Raw genomic sequence first — 16732 nt, 5'->3', positions numbered from 1 at the left:
CATGGGGTTCACAGTATAAGTAGGCAGGAGGACAGATATGAATCCCTATGTTCCACATGAGAGAACAGAGGCACAGAGAAATTAAGTGGCTTGCCCAGGGTCACACAGTAGTAAGTGACAAAGGCAAGATTAGAACCCAGGTCCTCTGACCTCAGGCCCATTCGCTTTCCAATAGTCCATGCTGCTTTGCTGTAATCTGTGAGCTCTATGTGGGCAGGGATCATATCTACCAACTCTGATGTACTGTACTTTCCAAGTACCTAGTATAGTACTCTGCACATAGTAAGTGCTCCATAAATACCATTGATTGATTGATTACCTTGCTGATTTCCTACTGCAACTCTGTCTGTGCACTTCACTCCTCTAACAAAAACGTATTCACTATTCCTTGATATCATCTATCTCACAGCCAACCCCTTGCCCAAGCCCTCCCTCTGTCCAGGAGCTTCCTCTCCCTTCATATATGATGGACCACCACTCTCTCCACCTTCAAAGACCTCCTCTCGTCCAAGAGGCCTTCCCCAACTAAGCCCTCATTTCTCCTACTCCATCTCCCTTCCTCTTCATCTATGCACTTGAATCTGTATGTTTAAGGAACTTGAAATTCACCCCACCTTCAGCCCCATAGCACTCAGGTACATATGCATTCTTTATTTTAGGGTCTCCCTCTTTGGACTATAATCTCTTTGTGGGCTAGGGATGTGTCTGCCAACTCTATTGTACTCTTCCAATCACTTAGTGCAGTGGTCTGCACACAATAAGCATTCAATAAATGTCATTTATTGATTGATTCCAAATTTTCAGTAGTGTTCAAATAGCCCATTCTTTCAAATTGTTAATGATGCTGCTGATGATGATAGAGTGTTATGTGAAGGAATAATGGATGAGCCTGGATCCTTAGTCTTCAGGATGAAGAACATGGATGAAGGAATTGATTTTAGTCCTAGTTGACTGAGCAGTGCCACTCACTCACACTCACACTTCCTGCCAATCATGTTCATTCATCCATTCAATCATATTTATTGAGTGTTTACTGTGGGAAGAGCACTGTACTAAGTGCTAGGAAAGTACAATTCAGCAATAGAGAGAGACAATCCCTGCCCACACCGGGCTTACACGCTGGGGTTGGAGTGCATGGATGTAACACTTGAAGAAGTGCACATGGAGATCATTAAATAACAATAACAATGGTATTTGTTAAGTGCTTACAATGTGCCAAGTACTGTACTAAGCACCGAGGAGGATTAAAGTAAATCAGGTGACGCTCACAGTTTCAATCCCCATTTTACAAATGAGGTAACTAAGGACCAGAGAACTGAAGCGACTTGCCCAAGGTCACACAGCAGACACGTGGTGAACCTGAGATTAGAACCCATGACCTTTTGACTCCCTCTGACACCATTTACATGCAGACCCCATGCAGTACGCCAGCTTAGTGCTGATGTTGTGCAGTAATAATAATGATAATAATAATAGCTGTGGTATTTGTTAAGCAGTTACTTTGTGGCAAACATTGCATTAAGCTCTGGGGTGGATACAAGCAAATCAGGTTGGATACAATCCCTGTCCCACAGGGGGCTCACAGGCTCACTCCGATATTTTACAGATGAGGTAACTGAGGCCCAGAGAAGTGAAGTATCTTGCCCAAGATCACACACAGACAAGTGACAGAGCCCAGATTAGAACCCAGACCCTTCTTCTGTTTGCTAGGCCATGCTGCTTCTCAGTAGCACTGTAACCTGGCATGAGTTGCCTTCTAACCACATTGGCCAGCTACATTTTATGATTCCTGCAGGTCCTGCCCATCTCACAGATCACCCTAGGTGGTTTTTCAGACAGAATCCTTCATCACAGAGGCAGAGCCCCGACAGCCGGAATCAGGATGAGAATCCAGGTCTCTTGATTCCCCTGAACCAGCAGCAGGGTTCTTTCAAAATACATAATAGAATATATTAAGTGGTGGATGGAAAGTGGCTGAGCCTCAGTGAGTCCTGTACGTTATGCTTTCTTCCTCCCTGTTGAATGCTCTGGAGCTCTTAATCAATCAATCAATCAAAGGCAGAGGGAGGAACAGGTTTGGGTGGAAAGATGAGGAGCTCTGGTTTGGACATGTTAAGTTTGAAATGTCAGCAGGACATCCAAGTAGAGCTGTACTGAAGTCAGGAGGGTATGTGAGGCTGCAAAGAAGAAGAGAGAACAGGCCTAGAGAGAAAGATTTGGGTAGCAGCCCTGTAGAGCTTGTAATTGGAGCCCTGGGAATGAATGAATTTTACAAGGGAGTGGGGGAAAAAAAAGAGAAAAGAAGGGGACCCCTAAATGACCTTGAGGGACTCCCACATTTAGAGGGTAGCAGGCAGATGAGAAACCTGCAAAAGGAACTGGGAAGTAGCCAGAGAGATAGGAGGAGAACCAAGAGAGGACAGTGTTGTTGGAACCAAGGTTGGATAATGTTTCCAGGAGAAGCGGGTGGTCTACAGTTTTGAAAGCAGTTGAGAGGTAGAGGAGGATTAGGATTTCTGGGTGAATTGCCTACTGGCCTAGTGGATAAACATGGACCTGGAGGACAGAGGACCTGGGTTCTAATCCCAGCTCCACCATGTGCCTGCTGTGTGACCTTGGACAAGTCACTCAACTTCTCTGTGACTCAGTTTACTCAACTGTAAAATGGGGATTCAATATCTGTTCTCCCACCAACTTAGACAATGAGCTCAGTGTGGGACAGGTACTGTATCCAACATGATTACCGTGTATTTACCCCAGAGTTTAGAACATTGTTTGACACATAGTAAGTTCTTAAGAAATGCTATACTGAAAAAAAAATCTGGGGTGGAGTAATTACTGACACAGAATTACATTTGGATGCAAGCAGAGGTGATCCTAGCAATTCTCAGGGGCACTGAGTGAATGATGCACATTCACTATGCAAAGACCCTGGCTTTAGCAGCAGCGTGGCTTAGTGGAAGGATCACAGAGCTGGAAGTCAGAAGACTTGGGTTCTAATCCCAGTTTGGACCCTTCTCTACTATGTGAGACCTTGGGCAAGTCACTCAACTTATCTGAGCCTCAGTTTCCTCATCTGTAAAATGAGGGTTCAATGACTATTCTCCCCCGGACTTAGACTATACTCCCCATGTGGAACAGGGATTGTGTCTGACCTAATTTACTCCCACATTTATAACGGTGCTTGGCTCATAGTAAGTGCGTTACAAATATAATAGTAACAATAACGATTATAATAATGATAATAATAATTCCCGTTTCATCCTCACAAGAAGGCTTGAACAATAAATATCCTGCCCTTCCTCTCATAGACTACACAAATTGGAGAACACTTAACATCAGTGAGATGATATGACTGGAGTCATGGCTACAACTCATTCCATGTCCTGATTTCCTGGTCTGAACTGAAATATATTTGTTGGTGCTCCTGGACTGTGGAAGAGAGGAGGCATCATCATCTCACTTGTGGTCAGGCTGTGGTGACTGCTTTTCCTGGCACATCCCGCTTCAGTGTTTTGTGGTTTACTTATCATCTAGGAACAGCTGGTGGGTAAAATTGCATACTGTGCTGATTGATCTCACCCATATTTTGAAGTGTGTTTATAGCTGACAGTGAGCGGTTTTATATCTTTCCCCTTACTTTTTACAGCAACAGTATTAACCACAACTCATGATGCTCGTTTACTATTCAAGGGACAGATGGTAAACCAAGCTTGCTTTCCTGCAATAATTAGTGGCTCAGCCTTCAGAGGAGCAACCCTGTTGCGTACCACCAGTAGCGTTCTTCTTTCCTCCCCTTCAAATTTTGGGCCAAGAGGCATGCCTTTCTCTTTCAGTTCTGGGGTTCTAGTGCAGGATCACATTCAACTAAATGCTCAGAAAACAAAAAAAAGGGTTTTTTCCATTAAAATAATTAATAGTGGTATGTTTTAAGGTCTTGGAATGGTTTTTAGTTTTATGGTATTTGTTGAGCACTTACTATGTGCCATGCACTGTACTGCACGATGGGGAAGATACAAGATAATCAGGTTGGAGACAGTCCATGTCCCACATAGGATTTACAGCCTTAATCCCCATTTTACAGGTGAGGTAACTAAGGCATGGTTAAGTGACTTGCCCACACACACCAGACAAGTGTGCCCGTTGTTGGGTAGGGATTGTCTCTTGCTGAATTGTACTTTCCAAGTGCTTAGTACAGTGCTCTGCACACAGTAAGCACTCAATAAATACGATTGAATGAATGAATGAATGAATGGTAGAGCCAGGATTAGAACCCAGGTCCTTCTGACGTCCTGGCCTATGCTCTATCCACAAGGCTACACTGCTTCTCAATGTTCTAGATATAGAATAATTGGATTGGATATGGTCTCTTTCTCACACGGAGCTCATCGTCTAAGGGCAAGGGAGAACAGGCACTTTATTCCCATTATGCAAATAAGGAAATGGAGGCATAGTGACATTACATGCCTTGCTCTAGAGAAGCAGTGTGGTTCAGTGGAAAGAGCACGGGCTTGGGAGTCAGAGGTCATAAGTTCTAATCCTGGTTCTGCCACTTGTCAGCTGTGTGACTTTGGAAAAGTCCTTTATTTTCTCTGTGCCTCAGTTACCTCATCTGCAAAATGGGGATTAAGACTGTGAGCCCCATGTGGGATAACCTGATTACCTTGTATCTCCCCCAGTGCTTAGAACAGTGCTTGGCACATAGTAAGCGCTTAACAAATACCACCATTAACATTATTATTATTATTATTATTATTGTTATTATTATTGCCCATGGTCACCTAGAAGACAAATGGCAGAGCTGGGATTTTCATCCAGGGCTCTTGACTTCCATTCCTATGCTCTTTCCATTAGGCCTTGCTGCTGGCATCTCCACTTGAAACCAGACTGAACTCACTGCACAGACTCTCAGCTTTGGAAATATTACCTCTCCTTCTCTTCCTTCCTAAATTGAGGATTCTTCCAAAAAAAATCAAGCAACTATTAACGGTTGTGAACTAATAGGGTGGGGATTAGAAATGACATTTTTATCAGGATTTATTCTATTTAGAAAGCCAATTCTTGCTCTATGCTGGTTTCCTTCATAAATAAAATCTTGTGTTAAACTGCTGCCAGGCTGCTGCCCCAATAGCAACAAACAATTGCTGTAATTGGAAATTTTACCCCAGGACTCAGTTCCTGGCTATGAATAACCTGGGATAGCAGTACTAATTCAGCTTTGGCTGATGACTTTGGCTTCCTTGAAGCCTGTGATATGACTATGAACAAAACCTTTCTCCTCAAACCAGTAATCCCATTCGTGAATTAAAATGGTGACAGGGAATTGAATAAATTTAAATTTTAGAAACTAGCTTGTTTACTTCACATCAAAAACCAATTTTCATTTTACAGTCATGCTACATATCATTGTATTTAAAGATACTACTGTAGGCTTCTCATCATGATCATAAACCACATTTATTGAACACTTACTGTGCCTAGAACACTGTACTAGGTGCTTGGGAAAATGAAAATTTTCATTTCATTTTCATTTTCAGCATAAAAAATATGATCCCAGCCTTCTAATCAATCAATAGCATTTGTATACAGAGCATTGTACTAAATAACTGAGAGAGTACTATGGAGCTATAGAGTGTAAAGTCTAATGGAAGGGATAAAAATAAATGGAGATTGTCCAATATACTGTAGGTAAAAGTCATATGAGAGATACAAATAACACAAGCAAAAATAACATATTAAATGAATAAATACATGAGTACTAGTGGCTGATGGGGCGAGATGGCCAGAGAGATGGGAATCAGTGTGCAAATGTGATACTGCATGACTATTACTCTTCTCCACATAGACTTATTGCCTGCTTTTTATGTTATGCATGTGCTAGGAAAGAATGTGTAAATAATATTCCTTTATAGTGTAGTTCCTTGTTCAATAAAGGGCAGCCTTTTTGTGTGAACAGTGTGACTGGGTCCATGGGTCCCAAAGAGGCCTTTTCAGCCACACACACGTTCTTGGGTTAATTTCCCCATTAGAGATTTATTCTTTGAATATGAAGGACAATTATATGTAATACATTAATATATGTTTACATATTTACATATATGTTTAATAGTGGATTTTAGTGTATTACATATATATATATACCTATATATATCTATATACCTATAGATATATATAAACTATCAGCATGGCTTTGCTGATAAAGCATAGGGCTGGGAGTCAAAAAGACCTGGGTTCTAATCCCGGCTCTGCCACATGCCTGCTGTGAGACCTTGGATAAGTCACTTATCCTCATCTGTAAAATGGGGATTAAGACTGTGAGCCCCATGTGGGACAGGGACTATGATTAACCTATATCTACCCCAGATCTTAGAACAGTGCTTGGCATATAGTAAGAGCTTAACAGTACCATTATTATTATTATTACTATATATATATTGTTCCCCATTCATATTTCCTAGAGGATCCTAATTCAATATTAGTGGGAGATTTCTTCCCCGAAGCAATCTAATATTTCTACTGTTCTAGGGATACAAAATCTAAATTAGAAAACCCAAATCCAAATTGAATAGTTATTCAAAATATACCACTGCCTCCTTCAGTGAGAGAATGTCTTTCAACCTCCTATTGGGTCACCATTCCAAATAGGATCCCTGTTGGAATTAGACTGTAAGCTCATGGTGGTCAGGAAAACTGACTCCTCACCCTCGGCTTCAAGACTCTCCATCCCCTCGCCCCCTCCTACCTCACCTCCCTTCTCTCCTTCTACAGCCCAGCCCACACCCTCCGCTCCTCTGCCGCTAATCTCCTCACCGTGCCTTGTTCTCGCCTGTCCCGCCGTCGACCCCCGGCCCACATCATCCCCCTGGCCTGGAATGCCCTCCCTCCGCACATCCGCCAAGCTAGTTCTCTTCCTCCCTTCAAGGCCCTACTGAGAGCTCACCTCCTCCAGGAGGCCTTCCCAGACTGAGCCCCCTCCTGCCTCTCCCCCTCCTCCCCCTCTCCATCCCCCCCAAACCTTAGCTCCTTCCCTTCCCCACAGCACCTGTATATATGTATATATGCTTGTATGTATTTGTTACTCTATTTATTTTACTTGTACATATCTATTCTGTATTTTATTTTGTTAATATGTTTTGTTTTGTTCTCTGTCTCCCCCTTCTAGACTGTGAGCCCACTGTTGGTTAGGGACTGTCTCTATATGTTGCCAACTTGTACTTCCCAAGCACTTAATACAGTGCTCTGTACATAGTAGGCGCAAAATAAATACGATTGATTGATTGATTGATTGATTGAAAAGTGCCTACCAACTCTGTTGTATTGTACCAATTGATTAGTACAGTGTTCTGCATTCAGTACATACTCAATATATACCACTGATTGATCAAGACCAGGTTTGTCAGGGGAGCAATACCAAGGAACAATATCCAGAGTGATTGAAGCTGTAATGACTGTTTTCACTTGAGTCATCTCTCCATAGGGAAACCTGAAATAACTCTCTGAGAGGAATATAAGCACACTAAGTTTTTCTTTTCATGGTCCAGCACCCAACAGGAGCTCCTAACCACTACATGCTTGAAGGCTCACATCTTGCTGCTTCACATTTGCTGGCATAATGAGAATTAAGCATACGTATGGTTTTGGTCTAAATCGGAATTTGAGTGTCTCATTGCTATTACTTTCTGTAGCTGTAACATTAATCTGCTCCCAAATATCATTTACAATATGACTTGAAGATTGTGTTTGATAGTCGGATGCAGGAAGACTTTCTACCAGATTGGCGGAAAATGGAGACTGAGGACTCTCCTGTCCTGACCTATAATCCCTTTGGGCGTTGCAGCTGTAGACTGGTTGTAAGTGGAATCATCTCTTTTTCACTGAAGGAACTGATTTGGGGGCTTCCCAAGAGAAAGGAAAGTAAATACTGGTGCCAGTTTAGGAGGGATATCAGTTGTATTTATTGAGTGCTTACTGTGTGCAGAGCACTGTACCAAGTGCTTCGGAGAGTACAATGAAACGGACTTGGCAAGCTTATTCCCTGTCCACAAAATATGATCAGAAATTATTATTGATCTGTGTCACCTATGCAGTTGAATCTGTACCTTCTAAACACTTTTATACTTCCCCTTATCTACACACAACACTGATGTAAATATCCTTAAAACTTTGTTGTTTTCCCTATCTGTAATTTATTCCACTGTGTGTCTCCCCACTGGATTGTCATTCCTCAAGGGAAGGAATGGTGTTTACCTTGTAGGAAGAGTATGTCTCTGCTTACTGTTATATTCTACTCTCTCAAGCAATTATTACAGTGCTTTGCACAAAGTAAGTATTCAAGAAATAGGACTGAATGAATGCCAACCGATTGTATTAAGCTCTTAATACAATGCTCTGCACACAGAAAGAGCTCAATCAATACACTGATTGATTGATGAGCAATGTCTTTTCATTCAATGGCTTACATCCTCCCTCTCCAAACATAAGCTCCCAAAATACAAAACTCTGAGCACTTAGGAGAAGTCGCTTAACTCTGTAGGTTATAGCTTCACTCTGGGAATTGGACCAAAAGATTAAAGCTTCTCTAATTGTAAGTGTCATCCACTGTGAAGTGACAGACTAAATGGACATTTGCAATTGGGTTTTCAGTGTGGGTTAAAGCTGAATTGGGGGGGGGTCCAGATAAAGACCACGCCACAGACAAGTTGGTCAATGTCCCTGTGCACTACCATAGCTGATTGTATTATTCACAGTTTCGGCACATAAATATAGGGTCATTTATTCTGTTTATTTTGAGTAGAGCACTTTTGAGGAATTAGAAAACATTCCCTCAAGACTGTAAGCACCTTGTAGGCAGGAAATGTGTCTATCATCTCTGTTATATTTTACTCTTCCAAGTGCTTAGTACAGTGCTATGTACACATTGACTGCTCAATAAATATGATTGATTTATTGGCTGATTCTTCCTAAATGACCTAGTTGTCGAGATAGAACATGATGATGTGTCAGAAGAAAAGATTCCCGGCAGGTGTCTCCAGGCAATCTATAATACGTATTTTCTTTCAAGCAAAATCCTTCAGGGACACAATCAGTCAGTAAATCAATCAATCATATTTACTATTATTATTGTTATGGTATTTGTTAAGCGCTTACTATGTGCCACACACTTTTCTAAGCGCTGGGGTAGATACAAGGTAATCAGGTTGTCCTATGTGGGGCTCACAGTTTTAATCCCATTTTACAGATGAGGTAACTGAGGCACAGAGAAGTTAAGCTGCTTGCCCAAGGTCACACAGCAGACAAGTGGTGGAGCCAGGATTAGAGCCCTTGCCCTCTGACTCCCAAGCCCGGGCTCTTTCCACTAAGGCACGGTGCTTCGCTTACTGTATGCAGAGCACTGTACAAAGTTGGGATAATATAATACAACAGAGTTGGTAGACATGTTCCCTGTGCACAAGGAACTTGCAGTCTAGAGGGGGAGGCAGATATTAAATTATGAATACGTATTTAAGTTCTGTGGAACACAACCACTGCATCGTAAGAGAAGCACTGGAGAAGCAGCGTGGCTCAGTGGAAAAGAGCACGGGCTTTGGAGTCAGAGGTTGTGGGTTCTAATCCCGGCTCTGCCAATTGTCAGCTGTGTGACTTTGTGTGACTTTGGGCAAGTCACTTAACTTCTCTGTGCCTCAGTTATCTCATCTGTAAAATGGGGATGAAGACTGTGAGCCCCCTGTGGGACAACCTGATCACCTTGTAACCTCCCCAGCGCTTAGAACAGTGCATTGCACATAGTAGCTCTTAATAAATACTACTATTATAAAAAAAAGAGAACTGACCGTATGTGTTTCTGCTACTTAGGCATCTATATGTCTACTTGTTTTCTAGATCAGCCACCCCACGCTTCCTCGTCACTTGTTGCCACTGTCGAAGCGTTTCAGAATGCCATTGTGGATCGCCCATTGGCCTGGCTCGGGATGGCGTTTCTTCCTGTCTTTGGTTCTGGGAGATGCTGAGGAGCTTTGGAGAAATTACTTACAGGCCCCAGGTATGGCCTAGTTGATCGAGCATGGACCTGGGGGCCCGAAGAATCTGGGTTCTCATCCCAGCTCCGCCACTTGTCTGCTTTGTGTGACTTTGGGCAAGTCATTTCACTTCTCTGGGCCTCAGTTCCCTCATCTGCCAAGTGGGGATTGAGACTGTGAGCCCCATATGGGCTAGGGACTTTGTGCAACCTGATTTGCTTGAATCGATCCTGGAAGTTAGTACAGTGCCTGGAACACAGTAAGCGCTTATCACAATACCACCTTTGTAATTATTATTATTACCAAATAGATGCAGGAGGTCTTGGGGTTAGTTTGTCTAGGAGAAAGGTGGCTCCTCCCTGCATCTTCATTGCATTGGGAAGCAGCATGGCTCAGTGGAAAGAGCACGGGCTTTGGAGTCAGAGGTCATGGGTTCTAATCCCGGCTCCTCCACTTGTCAGCTGTGTGACTTTGGGCAAGTTACTTAACTTCTCTGTGCCTCAGTTACCTCATCTGTAAAATGGGGATTAAGACTGTGAGCCCCACGTGGGACAACCTGATCACCTTGTAACCTCCCCAGTGCTTAGAACCATGCTTTGCACATAGTACGCTTAATAAATGCTATTATTATTATTATTATTACTATTATTATTATTATTATTATTATTTTCAATAGAAAGTAGCCTCTCTGGGCCAGATTGCCTGAAAGCCCTGAGTGGTTTGTAGAGTTCCGTGACTTCTTTCAACAATAACTTTGTGTTACCTTTGGAAAAGCAGCCTTTGAGGCATTCATAAAATTACTAGTTTCTACTCCTAGACTAAAAAAAAGATTATTGATTTAAGTTTCATCTAGACCAAATGGCAGGCTGGCTTTGCATTTCAGTTTCTTTAAATCCATTGAACCCTTTGGTTAATACTTGACCCACTAGGTAAAAAGATGATTGCAGCATAAATGTTTGCATTGGATTTGGCTCTAGGTAGAGCAGTTCAGTTGAACTTGCTCTGGTGATTCAATATTTCTTGTGGCAGCATTTGGCCATAGCTTTTCTCGGCCTGACCCGGCGACCCTTCTCTTTAAGTTTATTTAAGTTTGGAACAGGAACTGGCTCACAGTTCTGTTACTTAAGGACTCTTATGCCTACGATAATAATAAAATTGTGCCAGGTGTCCTGGGAACTGATAGTGTGGGCTGAAAGACCTTTGCTTATTCCAAGAATAGTCTGCCAAATTACTCTAAATAGGAAAAACGAATAAATATTTCCTTTCTTATCTTTAAGAAGCTGCCAGCCACTTAATGTCTGTGTAAAGCATCTTTTTTGTCATTCTCCCCTTTCCATCTTCCCCTTAGCTGTTTGCTAATGTTAGCCTTTCACTCATTCATTCTACTGCATCTATTGAGCACTTACTGCATGCAGAGCACTTGAGAGAGTGCAATACAACAATAAACAGACACATTCCCTGCCCACAACTAGCTTATAGTCTACAGTGGGGGAGACAGACATTAATATACATAAATAAAATTACAGATATAAACATAAGTGCTATGGGGCTGGGAAGGGGGAAGAACAAAGGGAGCAAATCAGGGCAACACTGAAGGGAATGGGAGAAAAGGGGCTTAGACAAGGAAGGCTTCTTGGAGGAGATGTGCTCCCAGTAAAACTGAGTTGGGGGAGAGTCTGTAGGATTTGAGGAGGGAGGGTGTTTCAGGTCAGATTCAGGATGTGGGCAAGGATATGGGTTCCCCCTCTTCATCCACCCTCCCCCTCTCCATCCCCCCCTCCCCCAGCCTTACCTCCTTCCCTTCCCCACAGCACCTGTATATATGTATATATGTTTGTTCGTATTTATTACTCTATTTATTTATTTATTTTACTTGCACATATCTATTCTACTTATTTTATTTTGTTAATATGTTCTGTTTTGTTCTCTGTCTCCCCCTTCTAGACTGTGAGCCCACTGTTGGGTAGGGACTGTCTCTATATGTTGCCAACTTGTACTTCCCAAGCACTTAGTACAGTGCTCTGCACACAGTAAATGCTCAATAAATATGATTGATTGATTGATTGATTGAAGGGGTCGGCGCCAAGACAGATGAGTTCGAGGCACAGTGAGAAAATTAGCATTAAAGGAGCAAAGTGTGCAGGCTGGATTGTAGTAAGAAAGTAGAAGGTGAAATAGGAGGGGGCAATGATGAAGAGTTTTTGTTTGATGTGGAGGTAGATGGGCAACCACTGGAGTTTCTTGAGGAGTGGGGAAACATGTCCTGAGTGATTTTGTAGAAAAATGATCCGGCAGCAGAGTGAACTATGGACTGGAGTGGGGAGAGACAGGAAACTGAGAGGTCAGCAAGGAGACTGATGCAGTAATCCAGACGGGATAGAATGAGTGATTGTATTATGGTGGCAGCAGTTTGGATGGAGAGAAAAGGTCAGATTTTAGTGACTGACAGGATTTATTGATGGATTGAATGGAGGTTGATTGAGAGAGGAATCAAGGTATGAAAGAAGGTTCATCTAGAATATAAGCATAAGGAATTTGGGGGTCAGAAACCCAATAAGGAGAAACAGGCAGAGAACTCACTTTATCCCACCCCATCTGGAGCGAGGCAGAATGCTCAATCAATTAGCGGTATTTATTGAGCGCTTATGATAATTGTGATATTTGCTAAGCGTTTATCATGTGACAGGCATTGAATTAAGCGCTGGGGTGAATACAAGCAAATCAGGTTGGACACAATCCTTTTCTTACATGAGACTTAGTCTCAATCTCCATTTTACAGATGAGGTAACTGAGGCACAGAAAAGTTAAGTGATTTGCCCAAGGTCACAAAGCAGACAAGTGGTGGAGCTGGAATTAGAACCTATGACTGTGTACAAAGCACTGTACTAATTTTCCAAAGCAAGCACCAGTCAAGCACAGAAGGCTGCATGATGCGTCTCATCATTAGGGAATGACCAGTTCCTGGTTTTTTGTGGTGTGCTGTTGTTTCCCTGAATAGGAGTTGGGAGAATTGGCATCCCCTTGAATTATGCTTTCTCATTTTTCCAGGCTCACATTGTTTGGCATTTAAAGGTGACAAAACAAAACAAAACAGAAGGGAGAACGAGGAACCCATTAAAGATTCTTCGTCTTCTTCTTCTGCTTCGTCTTCTCCTCCTTCTTCTGCTTCCCCTTCGCCATTACATTTGCTAAGTACTTCCTATGTGACAAAGACTGTTTTAAACTCTGGGGTTGATATGAATTAATCAGGTTGCAGGCCCATGCTCTTTCCCATCAGGCCACACTGCTTAATAGCAATAGGTTCAAAACAAATGAAAGGTAAAACTTCACGTAGAAGAGGGTAAATATATAGAAGTAGTTCCCACAATAAAACCTGCAGAAAAAAATATCAGTGGGTTCAAGTGGGGACTTGATGAATGCATGAGAGGTCCAAAATGGATTTCTAGAGGCAAAGTAAGAGACACAAGATGGGAAGCAGCACTGCTTAGAGGATAGAGCATGGGTCTGTGAGTCTGGAAGACCTGGGTTCTAATCCCCACTCTCCTATTTGTTTGAGGTATGACCTTGGACAAGTCACTTTGCTTCTCGCTGCATTAATTTCCTTAACTGTAAAATGGGGATTAATACTGTGAGCCCCACATGGAACAGAGACTGTGTCCAACCTGATTATCTTGTATCTACTCCAGAGCTTAGTACAGTGCCTGAAACATAGTAAGAACTTGACTGATACCATTGCTATTATTATTATTATTGTCCTTGTTTGCCAAGACATGCACCCAACCAGTCAGAGGAATGCTCCTGGTGAAAATATGATTGCTTCCTTCATGTAAAAGAAACTGTGAAGATAATGTCCATAAACTGGCCCTTTTAAACTCCCACAGATAAAAATCATGGGGGGGTGAAACTAACTGATTTTGCCCAGAAAATTCCTAAGAAATTTCTCCATCTTCAAACATCACAGAGTAGCTTCCTGCTGACACCTACTGTGCCTATCTTAGCATCATCACGTTGAGAACAACTCAAGGAAATTTCATCCTCATTTGATTGTCCAGTCGAAAGGTTAAAAAAAAAATTTCCTGATGAAATCATGCATTGATTGGGCCCTAGAGGAAAATGGTTCTGATTACGGTTCAGTGTCTGTTCTGTTATTTTTTTTCCTTTTTGTATCTACCCTAGGGCTTAACACAGTGTATTGAGCACTAACTGTGTGCAGAGCACTGCATAAAGTGCTCTGGAGAGTACAATGTAACAGTTGGTAAACATGTTCCCTGCCCACAAGGAACTTAGAACCTAGAGGGCACATAATAAGCTTTTATTAAATGCCTTGTTGGTTGTTTTCTTATGTTGTTGAGTCGTGTCCGACCCATAGCGAAGCCATAGACACATTTCTCCCAGAACACCCCACCTCCATCTGCAATTGTTTTGGTAGTGATTCCATAGAGTTTTCTAGGTAAAAATACAGAAGTGTTTACCATTGCCTTCTTCTGCCCTCTAAACTTGAGTCTCCACCCTTGTCTCTCTCTCTTGTGCCTCCTCAAAAACCTCCAATGGCTACCGATCAATCTGCGCATCAGGCAGAAACTCCTCACCCTGGGCTTCAAGGCTGTCCATCACCTCGCCCCCTCCTACCTCACCTCCCTTCTCTCCTTCTACTGCCCAGCCCGCACCCTCCGCTCCTCCACCACTAATCTCCTCACTGTACCTCGCTCTCGCCTGTCCCGCCATCGACCCCCGGCCCACGTCATCCCCCGGGCCTGGAATGCCCTCCCTCTGCCCATCCGCCAAGCTAGCTCTCTTCCTCCCTTCAAGGCCCTGCTGAGAGCTCAATCAATCAATCAATCAATCAATCGTATTTATTGAGCGCTTACTATGTGCAGAGCACTGTACTAAGCGCTTGGGAAGTACAAATTGGCATCACATAGAGACAGTCCCTACCCAACAGTGGGCTCACAGTCTAAAAGGGGGAGACAGAGAACAGAACCAAACATGCCAACAAAATAAAATAAGTAGGATAGAAATGTACAAGTAAAATAAATAAATAGAGTAATAAATATGTACAACCATATATACATATATACAGGTGCTGTGGGGAAGGGAAGGAGGTAAGACGGGGGGATGGAGAGGGGGACGAGGGGGAGAGGAAAGAAGGGGCTCAGTCTGGGAAGGCCTTCTGGAGGAGGTGAGCTCTCAGCAGGGCCTTGAAGGGAGGAAGAGAGCTAGCTTGGCGGATGGGCAGAGGGAGGGCATCCCAGGCCCGGGGGATGATGTGGGCCGGGGGTCGATGGCGGGACAGGCGAGAGCGAGGTACAGTGAGGAGATTAGTGGTGGAGGAGCGGAGGGTGCGGGCTGGGCAGTAGAAGGAGAGAAGGGAGGTGAGGTAGGAGGGGGCGAGGTGATGGACAGCCTTGAAGCCCAGGGTGAGGAGTTTCTGCTTGATGCGCAGATTGATCGGTAGCCATTGGAGGTTTTTGAGAAGGGGAGTAATATGTCCAGAGCATTTCTGGACAAAGATAATCCGGGCAGCAGCATGAAGTATGGATTGAAGTGGAGAGAGACACGAGGATGGGAGATCAGAGAGAAGGCTAGTGCAGTAGTCCAGACGGGATAGGATGAGAGCTTGAATTAGCAGGGTAGCAGTTTGGATGGAGAGGAAAGGGCGGATCTTGGCAATGTTGCGGAGCTGAGACCGGCAGGTTTTGGTGACGGCTTGGATGTGAGGGGTGAATGAGAGAGCGGAGTCGAGGATGACACCAAGGTTGCGGGCTTGTGAGACGGGAAGGATGGTAGTGCCGTCAACAGAGATGGGAAAGTCAGGGAGAGGACAAGGTTTGGGAGGGAAGACAAGGAGCTCAGTCTTCGACATGTTGAGCTTTAGGTGGCGGGCGGACATCCAGATGGAGATGTCCTGAAGGCAGGAGGAGATGCGAGCCTGGAGGGAGGGGGAGAGAGCTCACCTCCTCCAGGAGGCCTTCCCAGACTGAGCCCCTTCTTTCCTGTTCCCCTCGTCCCCCTCTCCATCCCCCCATCTTACCTCCTTCCCTTCCCCACAGCACCTGTATATATGTATATATGGTTGTACATATTTATTACTCTATTTATTTATTTATTTATTTATTTTACTTGTACATTTCTAGCCTACTTATTTTATTTTGTTGGTATGTTTGGTTCTGTTCTCTGTCTCCCCCTTTAGACTGTGAGCCCACTGTTGGGCAGGGACTGTCTCTATGTGATGCCAATTTGTACTTCCCAAGCGCTTAGTACAGTGCTCTGCACATAGTAAGCGCTCAATAAATACGATTGATTGATTGATTGATTGTGCCACTGTTGTCCAGCACTGGTGAGTTTTGACTTGTAGCAGATTGCCTTCCACTTGCTAACCACTGCCTAAGCTAAGAATAGAATGGGTATGTCTCTGTTTGACTCTCCCTCTCTTAACTGAGACTGGTAGAGTACTGGCAACTCTCCAGGTGCTGTCCTGAGAGGGGAGTGATAATGTAAAGGCTCAAATATAGCACACAGATATTCTTCTCCAGCTCATTTTTAGTTAGAGGAAGAAGGGAGATGTGATCAGAAACTGTGGCTACCAACTCTGTTGTGCAGTGTTGCTTAACGTACCACTGGAGAAAGAGGAAGACAGAGAGAGGGGAAAAGAAAGAAGAAGGCATGGGAAGAGAGAGTGTGGCCTAGTGGCAAAACATAGTTGTGTAAATCAGGGG

General features: G+C 43.4%; 1 non-coding gene across 1 annotated transcript; it reads right to left on the bottom strand.

The window, feature by feature from the left end:
• Positions 1-16363: 16363 nt before the first annotated feature.
• LOC119929289 lies at positions 16364-16501 on the bottom strand. Its single transcript, XR_005451421.1, has one exon. It is a non-coding gene; the product is annotated as a small nucleolar RNA SNORA7 (small nucleolar RNA).
• Between the last annotated feature and the right edge of the window lie 231 nt (positions 16502-16732).

The sequence above is a fragment of the Tachyglossus aculeatus genome, chromosome 5 (assembly GCF_015852505.1).
Source record: "Tachyglossus aculeatus isolate mTacAcu1 chromosome 5, mTacAcu1.pri, whole genome shotgun sequence".
NCBI classification, from domain to species: Eukaryota; Metazoa; Chordata; class Mammalia; order Monotremata; family Tachyglossidae; genus Tachyglossus; species Tachyglossus aculeatus.
The sequence above is the reverse complement of the archived record's forward strand: the minus strand, read 5'-3'. Positions and strand labels throughout refer to the sequence as shown.